Source organism: Jaculus jaculus, chromosome 8, assembly GCF_020740685.1.
Source record: "Jaculus jaculus isolate mJacJac1 chromosome 8, mJacJac1.mat.Y.cur, whole genome shotgun sequence".
NCBI classification, from domain to species: domain Eukaryota; kingdom Metazoa; phylum Chordata; class Mammalia; order Rodentia; family Dipodidae; genus Jaculus; species Jaculus jaculus.
The window spans coordinates 121,414,586-121,430,350 of NC_059109.1; the positions used below are offsets into that span (position 1 = coordinate 121,414,586).

Sequence of the window (15,765 nt, forward strand, 5' to 3'; positions counted from 1 at the left end):
GGAGTTTGCTCTCCATTCTGTTCTGCCTCAATCTTGCTAGTGTCCTTCTCCCACTCTGTACAAACACCTACAGACTCAAACTCTCTTCCCATCCAGCACATGCCTCGTCTTACCCTCTTTCTCCTTTGGCTAGTGTCCACCCTAGGTCTGATGCATAAGTGCCTCCCAGACAATCATCCATTCTCTATCTCTTCCCCACCCATCCTTTTGGCCACAGACAACCCAGGGCAACCTTGGAAACCATGGTTTGAAGACAGCAAAGATCCACAGGACTGAGTCTCTTCTACCAAAACTGACTATGTTACAAATAAGCACCAAAAAATTTCAAATATTCTTGGCAAATAAGGTTTTAGTGGGGTTTGTCTATTAAACAGACTGTTTACCTACACATATAAGCTGAATTTATGTATCTGAAACAGGGTGGAATGGTAAATAAGAAAGTTTATACAAAAGCCTGGAATGAGAACTACAATGGTCTAAATGACATGGCTTCAATTTATAGGTTACTAATCCTCTTCAAAGAACTGTAAAGTACATGTTCTCACTTGATACCCATCATCACCATTTGTGATTATTGTTGTTATTACAAATTGTTGTGAATAGTTTGCAAATGAAGAAGCAGTCTTAAAGAGATATAGGTCACTAGTAAAAGGAAGAGCCAAGTTTGAGCTACAGAACTCCAGACTCACAGCCTAAAAGCATTTTTACTACAGCATCTGGCCTCTCAAAGCCACATGCTAATACTAGATCAGAGGTACTCTGGGCTAATATGCAAGAGTGCCGGAATAAAACAGGCAGTCCAGTAGAACTGATCACAGATTGTAAAAAAGTCTTTATAACTTCAGTCTGTGGAGTATAACTTTCATCCAACAGACAATGGGAAGCAATAATCAACTCCGATTTCCAGGCTTCACAACAGTAATTTGATACATTCTCCCCTCTGTTAAAATCTCACTGTCCCATCTTCCCTAAGCCACTGGTTCCAAAGGCCCACTTCACAAAGAAAACAGAAGGTTTCACAAGCATAAAACTTCTAGTCTCCTACTTTTCAGAGTTTACATTTTAGTTTATTTTGGTATATTTGTTTCTGTGTGTGGTATATGTTCACATGTATGGACACATGTGTGTGGGGGGCTATGTGTGCACATAATGCTAGGTAGAGGTTAATATCCAATCATTTTCCACTTTATTTTCTTGTCTTTTTAATAATTTATTTATCTGACAGAGAGAAAGAAAGAGAAAGAGAGGAAGAGGCAGAGTAAATCATACCAGGGCCTCCAGCCATTGCAAACGAATTCCACATGCATGCACCATTTTGTGCATCTGGTTTACATGGGTACTGGGGAATCAAACCTGGATCCTTAGGTTTTGCAGGCAAGTGCTTTATCCACTAAGCCATCATTCCAGTCCACTTTATTTTTGAGATAGGGTCTCTCACTGAACCTGGAGCACACTAATTCAGTTAGGCTAGCTGGCCAGCAAGCCCCAGGGATCCTGCTGTCCTCACCTCCATGTGATGGGATTATAAGAACATGTAGCCACATGGGTGTGGGTATTCAAACTCAGGTCCTAATGGATGCACAGCAAATGCTTTACCCTACCAACTGAGCCATCTCCCCAGACATTCTTCCATGGGGCTTTTTGTATCCCCAAACGTCCTTTCCTCTTTCTATACAGTCAAATGGATGAGATGTACCTCCTGAGTTGACACTACTGGCCATCCTCTATCCATGTCCCTCCATCCACAGGAGGCACATTGCTCATTACTAATCTTCCTTTTTCTTTTTTAAATCTCAATCTCTCATTTCTCTTCCTTCCTTTCCCTCTGAATACATCAGAGTCTCTTTCTCCTAAAATCATCCCTCCCGTGGGAAGTCCATAGTCCCACCTTAATCCTCACACTTGCTGGCTATTTTCCTTCAAGAAGCCGCATCATGGGGCTAGAGAGATGGCTCAGCCATTAAAAGCACTTGCTTTCAAAGTCTGATGGCCAGGGTTCAATTCCCTAAGTTCAAACATAAAGCTAGATACACAAAGTGGCACATACATCTGGAGTGTCTGCAGTGGCAAGAGGCCCTGGTGCACCCATTCTCATTCTCTCTCCCTCTTTCTTTCCCTCTTTCACTCTCTCTCCCCCTTGAAAATAAAAAGTGTTTGTTTTTTTTTTTTAAAGAAAACAACAGTTAGCCAGGACTAGAGTGAAACCCTACCTTGAGGAAAAAAAAAAAAAGAGAGAAAACAACAGTAATAACAGCAAGCACACATCTCCATCTAATCATGATTCTCTTTCTGTTCACTGAAGTGTGTGACACTAAAATCGTCATACCTCTTAACAGCTAAATTCATTGGGCAACTATGAACATTTCTCTTACTTTTTATGGCACTCCTTCTAGAACATTCTCCCCTGCCTGTAATTCTATGTCTCCAACGCTCCTGATCTTCCTTCTTTCTGACTGTGTCAATTTTCAAGACCTTAACAATATTTAGTTTAAGTATTGTATATAGCATACAATGGCATCAGTCACAGATGTGTGGGTATATGTACAGACTTTTTCCAACAGTTCTCCACCTTATTTTTTCAGTTTTTAAAAACAATACTATTTTGGGCTGGAGAGATGGCTTACTGGTTAAGTGCTTGCCTGTGAAGCCTAAGGACCCCAATTTGAGGCTCAATTCCCCAGGACCCATGTTAGCTAGATGCACAAGGGGGCGCACATATCTGGAGTTCATTTGCAGTGGCTGGAGGCTCTGGCGTGTCCACTCTCTCTCTTTCTCTCTCTCTGCTCTTTCTCTCTGTGTGTCTGTCGCTCTCAAATAAATAAAAATAAAACAAAAAATTAAAAAAAAACACTATTTTTACCTTATTAGAAAAAGAATCAAGAACCTTAACCATTGAGCCACATCTCTAGCCCTATCCTTCTGTTTTGTTTTGTTTTGTTGTTTTTCGAGGTAGGGTCTCACTCTAGCTCAGGCTGACCTGGAATTCACTATGTAGTCTCAGGCTGGCCTGGAATTTACAGTAATCCTCCTACCTTTGCCTCCCGATTGCTGGGATTAAAGGTGTGCACCACCACACCTGTCCCCCATCTTATTTTGTGAGACAGGGTCTCTCTCTGAACCCAGAGCTTACTAACTCAGCTATAAAATAGCCAGCAAACCCCTAGGCATCCACCTATCTCCACCTCCCAAATGCTGGGATTATAGGAGCACATCTGGCTTTTACAAGGTAACTGGGGTTATCAACTCACATCCTCATGCTTGCAAGCACTGAGCCATTTCTCCAACCCTGAGGAAACTCTTCACTAGTCATTCCTACAAGAAGGAGGCAGGGATAATTATAAAAGAGACGTCTTCAGAGCTCTTTTCTATGCAGTTTCATTTGAGTATTAGAAAGATTTTATATATCAGAGTAAATTGTTATTACAGATGACAGAAAATAATAAATAAATGCCTTAGGTCATAGGATTATAAAAGACCAAAGTATGACCAGGCACTAGCCTGCATTCACTCCATAATATTCCATGGCTTCGTGGATTTCATTTACAGTAGATGACGGCCCTGGTGTGCCTATTCCCCTGCTTCCTCCACCTGTTTCTCTCTCTTATCTCAAGTAAATAAAAATACTTTTTAAGGGGGGGTATTACCATGGGATATTTTTTATAATCATGGAAAATGTTAATAAAAATTGAGAAAAAATGCTTTTTAAAGTGTTTTTAAAAAAAATAAACAAAGGGGCCGAGGAAACAGCTCGGCAGTTAAAGGTACTTGCTTGCCAAGCCTGACGGACTGGACTTGATTCTCCAGTACACACAAAAAGCCAGATATACAAAGTGGCTCATGTATCTAGAGTTCATTTGTATTAGCAGGAGGCCCTCACATGCTCAATATCCCCCCTCCTCCTCCCTCCTTCTCTCTTTCTCTCTTGCACATGTACAAATAAATAAATTAATTAATTAATTAAACAAATAAACTACCAATTTTCCTAAACTGTTTATGAATCCCAGGAAGACTCAGAATTTTGAACTGAGGCCCTCCTTCATCATTCATTACAAAAGGTAGTTGAGCAGCATGTTCTTGCCTTCCTAATTGAGTGGGCAGGTGAAAGAGAGACAAACAGAGCCATAACATAGTAATAAAAAAACTCAATGCAAGGCCTCAAGCTCAACAGTGACCATGTTCCAGGCTGGCACAATGATCTAGCTATAGCTATCCTACCATGGCAAGAAAAGGACCTGCCAATAAAGTAAGGACTCAGCAGAGGAACATATCAATGAGAAAGAATTCACTAGGTGAGGAGATACAGCTCTGAAGCAAGCCAAGCTCAGGAACAGAGTTACTGTGGGTATGGTTTCATGGCCCTTCTGTACGTCCCTGTGCTTAGCCATCCTGGAGCAAGGGGAATCTAGAAGCAGCCGCCCACCCCACAGGACACTCCTTTCTTTATCAACAACAATCCTTGAAAAAGATGCTCAGATGAGATAACAACTTTTCTTTCTTTTTTTCTCTCTGAGATATTCTCAGGTAGCCAGCACAGGCCCTTGAACTGATCCTACTGCCTCTACCTCCCAAGTGGTGGGATTATAGGTGCGTGTCACCACTCCTGTATAGTGACTTTTCACAGGGCCTGCTAACCTAGCTAATCCTGTCCTACAAAAGCCTAGTTAACATCACTTGGTAGTCCTAGATCTCCCCCCAGCTCCTGAGACATCTACATTCCATTATTTTTTTATTTCTGTTTCTCATACTACTACACAGCCATGAGCCACATCACAATGTTTCAAGCAACCAAAACCACATGTACAGTGGTGGTCCACATAAATAAATAATGGAGCTAAAAAAATTCCTATCACATAGTACTTTTACTACACTTTCTACTTAGATACGCATGTTAACCACTGTGTTACAATTACCTGTAGTGTTCAGCAGAGCAGCATACTGTATGGGTTTGTAGCCTAAGAATAATAGGTTATACCATATAGCCTCGGGGCGTAATAGGCTATACAACCCAGGTTTATGTACACATACTCTATGATGTTCATACAATTACACAGTGGCCTAACAAAGCATCTATGTATGACTTCTTTATCCACTATGATTCTAAGATTATTGAAAAAAAAGTTCTTCTCTACCATATATTCCTTAGTATTTATGCTAATTACAGAAACAAGTAAGCTATCAAAAATAATTAAAAGAACTTGGGGGCTGGGGAGATTGCTTAGCAGTTAAAGCACTTAATTGCAAAGCCAAAGGACCCAGGTAAAATTCCCCAGGACCCACGTAAAGACAAATGCACAAAGTGAACTCATGTCTGGAGTTCATATGCCGCAGCCAGAGACCTTGGCTCACCCATTTCTCTCTTACACACTCTCTCACTGCCTCTTTCTCAAATAAATAGCTGGGAGTGGTGACATACACATTTAATCCCAGCACTTGGGAGGCAGAGGTAGGAGGATCACCATGAGTTCAAGGCCACCCTGAGACTACATGGTGAATTCCAGGTCAGACTGGGCTAGAGTGACACCCTACCTTGAGAAACCAAAATAAATAAGAATTTGGCATTCTGAATAAATGAGTCATTTTAGGTAATTGAAGGTTAACTCATTAAGTACCAAAATGATCAGCAGTCTTGCTAAAATAACTGATGCCTTAATAAATAAAACATATCAAATGTAATTTGGTAGTTCGAAATTTTATCGAAAATTTATCCATTTTATTCAAGATCTAGTCTGGGCCTAGAGACATAGTTCAGCAGTAGAGCACTTGCAAGCAAAAAGCCCTGGGTTCCATCTCTAGCACTGGAAAAAAGAAATCCAGTCCAAATACAAACACCACCTTAAAGCATCCTCCAATTTCCTCTTACCACCTCTACCTATCACCAAAAATATCATCTCATTGGGCTGTGGTCCTGTGACATTTTGACTTCAGAGCACATAGCATGGTCTGCTCTAAGTTAGGTTTATTCAAGCTTTAAAACAAGTCTTTGGGGCTAGGACCTTTTTAACCCAGATACCTGGCTCACAGCAAACATACAAATAACTCACAAATTGAACACTCAGAGAATCAAATGTTACAAAGAGCACCGTAATACAACAGAGATTTCAAGAGTCTCTGAGCTCTGCAGGGAAGAAAAGTGGGACACTAAGGAACATGTTGTTATCATCAAAACACTCATGGACACTGTTTAGTGTTCCTCTGCTTTAGAAGAAAATGTCTTTCTAAGAGGGAAAAATACTGTAAATTCCCAGTTTTCTTCTAAAATGGAATCTTTTATTAAAAGTTTCAGTCTGCAAAGTAGAAGTTCTGGATAGCTGGCACTGCTGAGCCATCGCTTTCCAGGCCTCTGGATGCACAAACAACTGCAGTCCAGTGAGGCGGAGGAGGAGGCAGAACGAGGGGAGCCTGAGACGCAGGAGTGGACGTGGTAAGGTGCTGGCACACAACTGAGATGCTGACTGGTTTATCGGTTTGAAAGGCAGGCTTAGGAGGCATGGTAGTGCACACCTGGAACCCCAGCACTTGGGAGGCAGAGGTTAAGAGGATAGCTGAGAGTTTGAGGCCATCCTGGGACTGCAGAGTCAGTTCCAAGTCAGCCTGGACTACAGTGAGACTCTACCTTGAAGAAACCAAAACAAAACAGAAAGCAAGCCAATCTTCTCATCCTAAGAGGAAATAAGAAGTGCAACGCAGAGTAGAGCAAATCAAAGTTTTAGGCTTAAGGTCCACAGCATCTACTTCTAACACAGCTAGTTCCATTCTTACTGCTGGGAGTGATACACCAGAAGCTAAATGTATTTTTACGTATTCTAAGCACTACAACTCAAATTCAAAGCTTCCTTACTAGTTATACAAGGACTCTAAGTAGCCAGCAAAGAACAGCTAACTCTAAATTCCATTCCCAGCAACTATTCTTTTGCAGTATTCTTCGTGTCATTGAAAGGAAAGAATCTTCTTAGTAAAAATAGAAAGAACACCAGGCATGGTGGCACATGCCTTTAATCCCAGCATATACCAAAGGTAGGAGGATCACTGTGAGTTTGAGGCCACCTTGAGACTACACAGTGAATTCTAGGTCACCCTGAGCTACAGTGAGACCCTACCTCAAAAAACAAACAAAAAAAAAAGTAGAAAGAACAAGGCAACTGGGTTTCTGTTGTGATAGCATCAACTATATATTCACATACACGTTCTTAGGGATGAAAATGGCTCTTGTCTTATTGTTGAGAAATCTTTCCTTTAACCCAGCATCTTTAGAGACAGAATTGGGCTGCATAGGTTAATTTTATGAATCACTAAAGCGCTGAACTTAATAGTTCATGATGGAAAGTCTTTTAAACTGCATTTATGGACAAACCAAGCCATAATTTGGGTTATTCCTTTTGAACAGCCTAACCATTATGATTAATTAATGTGTTCAGAGGCCACAGACCAACAGGACTATTTCCTCTACAGTGAACATCCCCCAAGCTGCTATACTTTGATTTATCTGTAAAACATTTATATCATTCCCAACTGTCCTTTCTTATTTCTTGTCTGGTTACCTCTAATGGAACACCATGGGGCTTGCTGCTTCTGCTACCAGGAGAACCTGAAGAACTAAGCCAGAACCTCCGATTCCACTTCACTCACTGAAGACCCAGCCTGCTTTCCTTTCGTCTACTCCATACATCCTGCAGGGTTTTTTTGGATGGCTTCTCCAACTATACAGATAACCAGAACACCTCTTCAGCTGCTCATCAGCCCTCTTCACTGAGTTCTTCATTCTAGTGGCTCATGGCTACGGCAAAACACAGGAGTCTGTCATGCTTAGTAATTAATTACTCCAACTCTAAAATCTTCCATTCACATGTCCCTCTAACCACATCCTCCACCACTCGAAAACACCCATCCCTTGACTTCATCAACACCTCTGGTCCTTTTTTCCTGCCATGCAGCCTTGGCACTCCATTTGCCATGTTAATCACTCTCTGACCAGTACCCTCAGTTCTCCTGTTCCACTGTCCTGTCACTTACCTTCAACAAACCCCAACTTTCTGACGGGTGTTTGGTTGCAGAAAAATAACTAATACATCCCGTTTCACAAAGATGATGAAAGCCACTTGACTGGTGCTCATTCACGAGCCATCCCACTAGAAAGTACGACTACGCCCAGATAGCCCATCATGAGGGATTGCCAAATCCATGCTGCCTGAACTAAGCCCACTGGTTATGTAGCAAACATTCCTGAAAAATCATGTGGGTTAAAATCCTAACTTCATCACTATCTGAACTGTATAACTTTTAATTCTTTTTCTCTAACTCCATTTCCTCCACTCAAGTTAGAGTGGGAATATAATTATTACTGCTACTTACTGGATTCTCCCAAGGATTGAGAGATATGTAGACCTAGTAAACAAAAAAACTCAAAAAACCTTAGTTGTACAGTGTATACTGCAATCCTTACATTCTGCCAGCCAGAATTTAAGCCCAATGAGCCAACAGGTGCAATAGTGCAATAGTGGCAAGCCAACTGCCCTCTAATTGGACTGGAGGCCCGCTCCATGGGAGGGAATACATCCCTGATGCTGAAAACTTAAAACAGGGATAGTCATGAGCCCTAGGGGTGTAATGTCTGCTGCTGGCTGGCTAAATGTATATACTATGCTTATCAAACTGCCCAGCAAGCACTTCTCTTAATGTTCATACCCATGTATTAATGCTACTCTCACTTTTGGTAGAGAACCTTCTTTTTTCAGATGGCAGTGACCTTGGGATAACTCAGAAGGCATCATGGTGCTGGAAAGAAGTGACAGGAGTGTTCGGCACTGCAATATCTCTACCACACCTTCCAAGGCTCAGGGTCTATTGTGGAAGAGGTGGAGGAAAGAATGTAAGAGCCAAAGGAAGGGTAGGACTCCTTACAACGTGCTTCCTCCAGACACAAATGGCCTGGATATCCATGACCTCACAGTGCCTGATACTACCTACACAAGACCATCATAACAGCAGGAAAAGACCATGACATCAAAACAAAAGAGAGACTGAGTGAGAGGGGGAGGGTATATGATGGAGAATGGAGTTTCTAAGGGGAAGGTGGGGGGAGGGAGGGCATTACCATAGGATCCTGTTTATGCTCACGGAAGTTATTAATAAAAGAAAAAAGAAAAAAAGTTGTTGCCAGTCATGGTGTCACACACCTTTAATCCCAACACTTGGAGGCAGAGGTAGGAGGATCGCTGTGAGTTTGAGGACACCCTGAGACTCCATAGTGAATTCCAGGTCAGCTTGGGCTAGAGTGAGACCCTGCCTCAAAATAAAAAATAAAATTTAAAGCTTGTCTTGGTGGCACACGCCTTTGATTCCAGCACTTGGGAAGCAGAGGTAGGAGGATCGCTGTGAGTTCAAGACTATCCTGAGACCACATAGTGAATTCCAGGTCAGCCTGGGCTACAGGGAGACCCTACCTCAAAAAAAACAAACACATATATTGATAAATATAAATAAAATTAAAATATTAAAGTTAGCTGTTACAATCATTTAAAGTGTGTTAAGCTCTTGACCTGCTGGGTCCCAGACAAGCCCTAAGTGCCAGACCTGTGCCATAACCAAGGCCAGGCTGTCCCTGCCCACAGAGATGGTGCAGTCTATTGAGAAAGTTGACAATAAAGAAGGAAGTAAACATATAAACAAAATGCTCGGAACCTTAACTAAGTGGCTCGCAGGAAAAACCACGTATCAAGACGGGACAATAAGAAGGAAGCTGCTATGCAAGGATAATCAGCAATGCCTCTGAAGAGGAGATGTCTGAGCTGAGACCACATACTGGAGAAGGATCCTGCTGAGAAGGGTGCCAGGCAGAGGAAGGATCTATAAAGAAGAGGAGAATTTAGCTTATTTGTGGAGGTGAAGGTGTTCAAGCTGACAAACGTGAGCATAGAGCAGATATAGAGAAGGAGGGTGACACCCGAGAGCAAATGTGGATATGGCATGGGAAGCCACCTGGCAAAGAGATGGTATGCCCTTGCTTTTCAACAGGCTTACTCTGGTTACTGTGAGGAGAATATACTAGAAGAATGAAGAGGAAAACTGGAAGACCAGCTAAAAAGTAACAACAGTCACTCAGAAAAGATGAGAAGGGGCTGATTTCAAAGGTTTTGAACTATTCTAGAAGCTTGTCTGAAAGATCCCAGCACTAGACTGGACATGGTGTCAGGAAAGGAGGAAATCAAGGATAATGTCAAGAGTGTGGCCTGAACCATGAATAAAACAGTGATGATGATTCTGGGATAGGGGAGGCTAAGGCAAGATATCAAGGATGAAAACCCCAGATTTGGAAGACAGAGGGAAAGTGACAGACATTTTGGGGTTGAGGACTTAGCTCAGTGGTAGAGCATGCTTAGAAAATGCAAGGCCTTGGATTCTGTTTCCAGCACTGCAGGAAAAAATAAAAAAGACCAATTTTGGACATATGAAGTTTACAATGTAGTAGCAAGACAACAGAAGGCATGATACATGAGAATGCAAGCCTGGAACCAGACAGAGCAGGAGGCTTGACAGAAGGAGTCCTCTCCATCTACAGGGTATTAAAGACTTGGATGAGATTATTTGGGGCCAAAATATGATGAGAGAAGGGAGACAGCTGAGTAACCAAAAAAAAAAAAAAAAATTGTAATACTAGGGACTGGAGAGATGGCTCATCACTTAAGGCACTTGCCTGCAAAGCGTAACAACCCAGGTTTGATTCCCCAGCACCCACATAAAGCCAGATGCAAAAAGTGGTGCATGTGTCAGGAGTTCATTTGCAGCAGCTGAAGACCCTGGCACACTCATTCTCTATGTCTGTCTCTCTTCTTGCAAATAAATACAAATATTTTTTAAATAGTAATAACAATAATAAAAGCTGAATGTGGGGGACATGCCTGTATTTCCAGAACTCAGAAAGCTGAGATGGGGGCTGGGGAGATGACTCGGTGGTTAAAGTTCTTGCCTGCAAACACTAACAACCCGAGTCTGATTCCCTAACACCCACATAAGTCAGATACACCAAGTGATGAATCCACCTGGAGTCCGTCTACAGCAGCTAGAGGCCCTGGCACACCCATTCTCTCTGTCTCTCTTCTATCTGTCTGCTTGCAAATAAATAAATAATATTTTTTTTAAGTGAGGGATGAAGAGATGGCTTAGTGAATAAGGCACCTGCCTGCGAAGGGCTAGATAGATGGCTTAGCGATTGAGGCACTTGCCTGTGAAGCGTAAAGACCCAGGTTCTATTCCCCAGCACCCACGTAAACCAGATGCACAGGGTGGCACATGCATCTGGAGTTTGTTTGCAGTAGCTAGAGGCCCTAGTCTACACATTCTCATTCTCTCTCTCTCAAATAAATAAAATATTTTTTTAAAAATAGAACACTGAAATGGGAAAATGGCATATTCAAGACCAACTCAGACTGTATAGTGAATTCAAGGGCAGCATGAGCTCCATAGCAAGACCCTATGCAGGAGGAGGAAAAGGGAAGGAAAAGAGAAAGGAGGGAGATTTAAAACTACATATAGGGCCTGGAGAGATGGCTTAGAGTTAAGGTGCCTGCCTGTGAAGCCTATGGATCTAGGTTTGATTCCCCAGGACCCATGTTTGCAGTGACTAGAGGCCTTGGCATGCCCATTCTCATGAGCTGGCTCACGCTTTCTCTCTCTCTCTAATAAATAAATAAAATATACCTTTTAAAAACTAAAATATACTAAAAGTGCATATGGCTAAGCAGCCCCCTACAAAACATATTGACTTGCACTGCACTCCATACATTCTCAATAAATGCCTATAGAACAAATAAAAATAAATTTTAACAAAGAATAGAATTTCCATTGAGGACCATCACCCCCACTTCTTATATATCTGAGACATAAAATACAAAAGTTTTGGATGGTCTCTGGACTGTGTTATAAAAATCACTTTTTTTTTTAAAGAGAAAATAGCAAGACCTGTTTTAAAACTCACTAAAATGAAAAGTAACTGAACAGCTGGGTATAGTAGTACACATCTTTACTCCAGACACAGGAGAAGCTGCAGGAGGAGGAGCGTCACGAGCCTGAGGCCAGCTGGGACTACAGAGTAAACTCCAGATAAGCATGAGCTAGATGAGTCCCTACCTCAAAAACCAAAATAAGATTTTAAAGTAGCCTGATTTCAAACCTTTAAAAATTTTTAAATTCACATCAGGTCACCTCAAAAAATTTGTACAGAGAGACAATTTTCCCATCAGTATAAATGAAAACACAATGATGCACTTTACTTTAGAGGTTATTTCATCCTGAAAGATGAGACTGGTGCTTCAAACACTTCAAAGTCACATGAGATATGTAAAAGGCTCAAAGGTCAAGGATTGATTTTTAAATGTTAAAAAACAAGTAAATTAACCTTCTAGGCCATCCAAATCTGATAAGCAGAGAGGTGAAAAAGATTTGCCAAAAAAAAAAAAAAAAGTAAATAGAACAGAGACTTCCCCAAATGAAAATACACTAAGGCTGTGATCCCATCTCTGAGCTATCTATTAAACAAAAGGCCCACTATGCTCTTGACACTTTCATGACCATTAAAAACTACCAAACTAGAATCACAGCTGCAAACATAATTGAGACACTTTACACTTTTCAAAAACAAAAAATACCAGGCTGGAGAGATGGCTCAGTGGTTAAAGGTACTTGCTTGCAAAGCCTGATGGCCTGGTTCCATTCTCTAGTACCCATGAAAGGCCAGATGCACAAAGCAGCAATGTGCCTGGAGCTCATGAGCAGTGGCAGAAGGCCCTGGTATGTGCGCGCCTCCCCGCACCGCCCCCCCCCCTCCTTCTCTGTCTCTCTCTCTCTCTCAAATAAATTTTGTTTTTTGGTTTTTTGAGGTAGGGTTTGCCTAGGCTGACCTAGAATTCACTAGCTGCCTCCCTAGTGCTGGGACTAAAGAAGTGCACCACTATGCCTGGCTTCCAATAAATATTTTTTAATGATCCCATCATGACACAATACATAAGAAGGAAAGCCTGTCACATTTGCCAGAAATGTTCCTTCCCTTGACTATTCAAGTTAAAAGAAGATTGTAACTTTTTAAGATTATAAGCCTCATTTTGTAAAATTCGTCTCCCATATATATGGAAAGGGAATGTCCTAGAGTTTAAGAATTTGTTATTCCACCTACAGCTTTCTAGCAGGCTAGCAACAGTCACATGCATGAGTGGATAAGGAACGTCCACCTGTCATTTACTCTTCAAGTCCTAAGTCCTATGAGAAAGCCTTGCACTTGTAGGTTAATGAGGGAGGGACAACAAGCAATGTATAAATATTTACACCAGGAGGAGGAAGTAAAGAGATGTGCATGGATGACAAGCATGGCAGGTATTTTATAGAGTGGTCAGGGAAACTCTGAAGATCACAAGTAAGGAAGCCAATTCTGATAATATCCAGAGATCAAATAGATAGGCAGAGCAAACAGAGTAGAGTGTGCTTAAAGTTTTGTAAAGGCCATCATTGTGGGACAGATGGCTCAGCAGTTAAGGTGCTTGCCTGCAAAGCCCAATGACTTGAGTTCGATTCCCAAGCATCCAAGTAAAGCCAGATGCACTAAATGTTGCATGCACCTAGAGTTTGCAGTGGCTAGATGCCCATCTTCTCTGTCTCTCCTCTATCTCTCTCTGCTTGCAAAAAAAAAAAAAAAAAAAAATTAAATCTTATTTAAGAACAGCAATGTGCCAGGCATGGCAGTGCACATCTTTAATCCTAGCACTCAGGAAGAAGAGGTAGGAGGATCGCTGTGAGTTCAAGCCACCTGAAACTACATAGTGAATTCCAGGTCAGCCAGGGCTAGAGTATGACTCTACCTTGGAGGGGGAAAAAAAGCAGCCCAGTAGACCACAGTGAAGACCCAAGATTTTACTTCAAGATGAGAAGCTACTGGAGGGCTGCAAGCAGAGAACTGGCACAGCCTGGCTTACTCTTTTTACAGGATTACAAAGGGAACACAAGTTCCTACTCATAAAAGCAAGACATATCCATCATAATCTATTTATAAGCCAAATGAAAAAAAGCATACCATGAAAGTCATATAGCCTGGTAGCACTTTTGCAGGGGAAATACATACATGTGGGGACAAAAGATGGATAAATCCCAAATTCTGTTTACTTATGCCTGTGGAATTATGGGAGCCTTTTAGTCGCAGGCTTTTGTTATTCAAGTTTTTTTTTTCCTTAAACATGGATTACTTTATCCTTTTAACATCATTTGAGAGAGAGAAGAGAAAGGGGAAAGGAGGAGAGAGGAAGGAAAGAAGGAAGGCAGAAAAAAGAACAAGAGAATGTCAGTCCACCATGGACTGCTCTACTATGAAATTTTACTTCAATGTGGAAAAACAAAACAACATGGGGAACATTTTATCCAAAAACTTACCACACTTCCCATGCAAAGTTTGCCTGTCAATAGCCACTGCAGAAATCCAGCATGGCTCAATGTATCAAGGTCACAAAACCAAGCTGGTTAATATGTTTATCATTACATAGCAGCCCTGGCCTTTAAAGAAACTTTGATACCATCTTTCCAAGGCAGCAACAGAAGAGCCCTTTTCACTCATTTCCTAAGTCTCTTTGATACTCCTTTGCCGCTTCTGGATTTTTCCACTGTATGTCTCCTAGAAACAAATTAAGCCGGAATAAGTTGTTCCAGCTAATGAAGTGTGTTTTTGGCTCTTTTCTCCAAGGTTGAGAATTATCCAGCAAACTACCAATTGTTTTAGAAAACATTTTCTCTTAGTTTTGAAATACTGCAAATATTGAGTTACCACAAATTTAAAATGTCAAGATAACAACATACAATAACATGTATATAAATGGAAACCACCGTAAAACCTTTTTGAAGCTGCAAACAATGTGTGAATGCCTAACGAATAAACATTTAGGACGTCTATATAAATACATGTGTTTGCATGACACCTAAAAACAGCAAGAATATGCCCTCCTTCGCTCTGCTTCTCCCTCGCCGCCCTCCCCCCAGTCACTTAACAGTTTCTCTCTCTCTGTCACAGGGCACAAACCCAGGGCAATCATCGCTCAGAAATGCCAACCGTGCCGCTCCACAGGACTTAAGCTCTCGACCACTTCCCACCTAAGCCCCCGCAATCCCATCCACACTCCCCTCAACAGGTTTCCCCTGAACGAAAATACCCAACCGGGAAGACTTTCACAAGTCCTCAAAAACTCTGCTCGCAGGCCATTCGGGGAATCCTGCCCCCACCCCCTCCACACACACACACACGGATGGTTTCCGCGTGTGACCACTCCCGGGTCAGCGGTTCGAGTCCCGGCTCGGCCCGCTGACTGCCTCGGCGGGTGGAGGTGAGGTTCCTGACACCAGAGGCATGGGCTGCCCCCTCCACCACCCACCCATGCCAGGCTCCTCGCAGCGGGCTCCGGCGGTGGTGGTGGTGCTGGGGGGGGACACGTGCTCACAGGGCCAGGCCCTGCACCGCCTCCTTTCGTAACTGCTGTGTCCCGCGGGGACCACCCTGACCCCGGGGGACCCCGGGGCGCCGAGCCCGGTCTGGGGGTGGCGATGACAGATGGGGGAGGGCGGGGCCTCGGGGAGGAAGGGGCGGGGCTCGCGGGCCTGGGGGTGCTGGCGGCTGACAGAGCCCCGGGCAGCGCGCGCGCGCGCCGGGGACGACGGAGCCGTGCGGGCCCCGGCGGGGAGCCAGGCCTGGCGGGAAGGAGCCCCGCGCACCCACGGGCAGTGACACACAGGCAGGCAAGA

At 42.7% G+C, this 15,765-nt stretch overlaps 1 protein-coding gene across 1 annotated transcript in view; it reads right to left on the minus strand.

Annotated features, from left to right (window-relative positions):
- Positions 1-15,765, minus strand: part of Zhx3 (zinc fingers and homeoboxes 3) — a 143,444-nt gene that overhangs the window by 127,421 nt on the left and 258 nt on the right. The gene's annotated exons all lie outside the window — the stretch shown is intronic.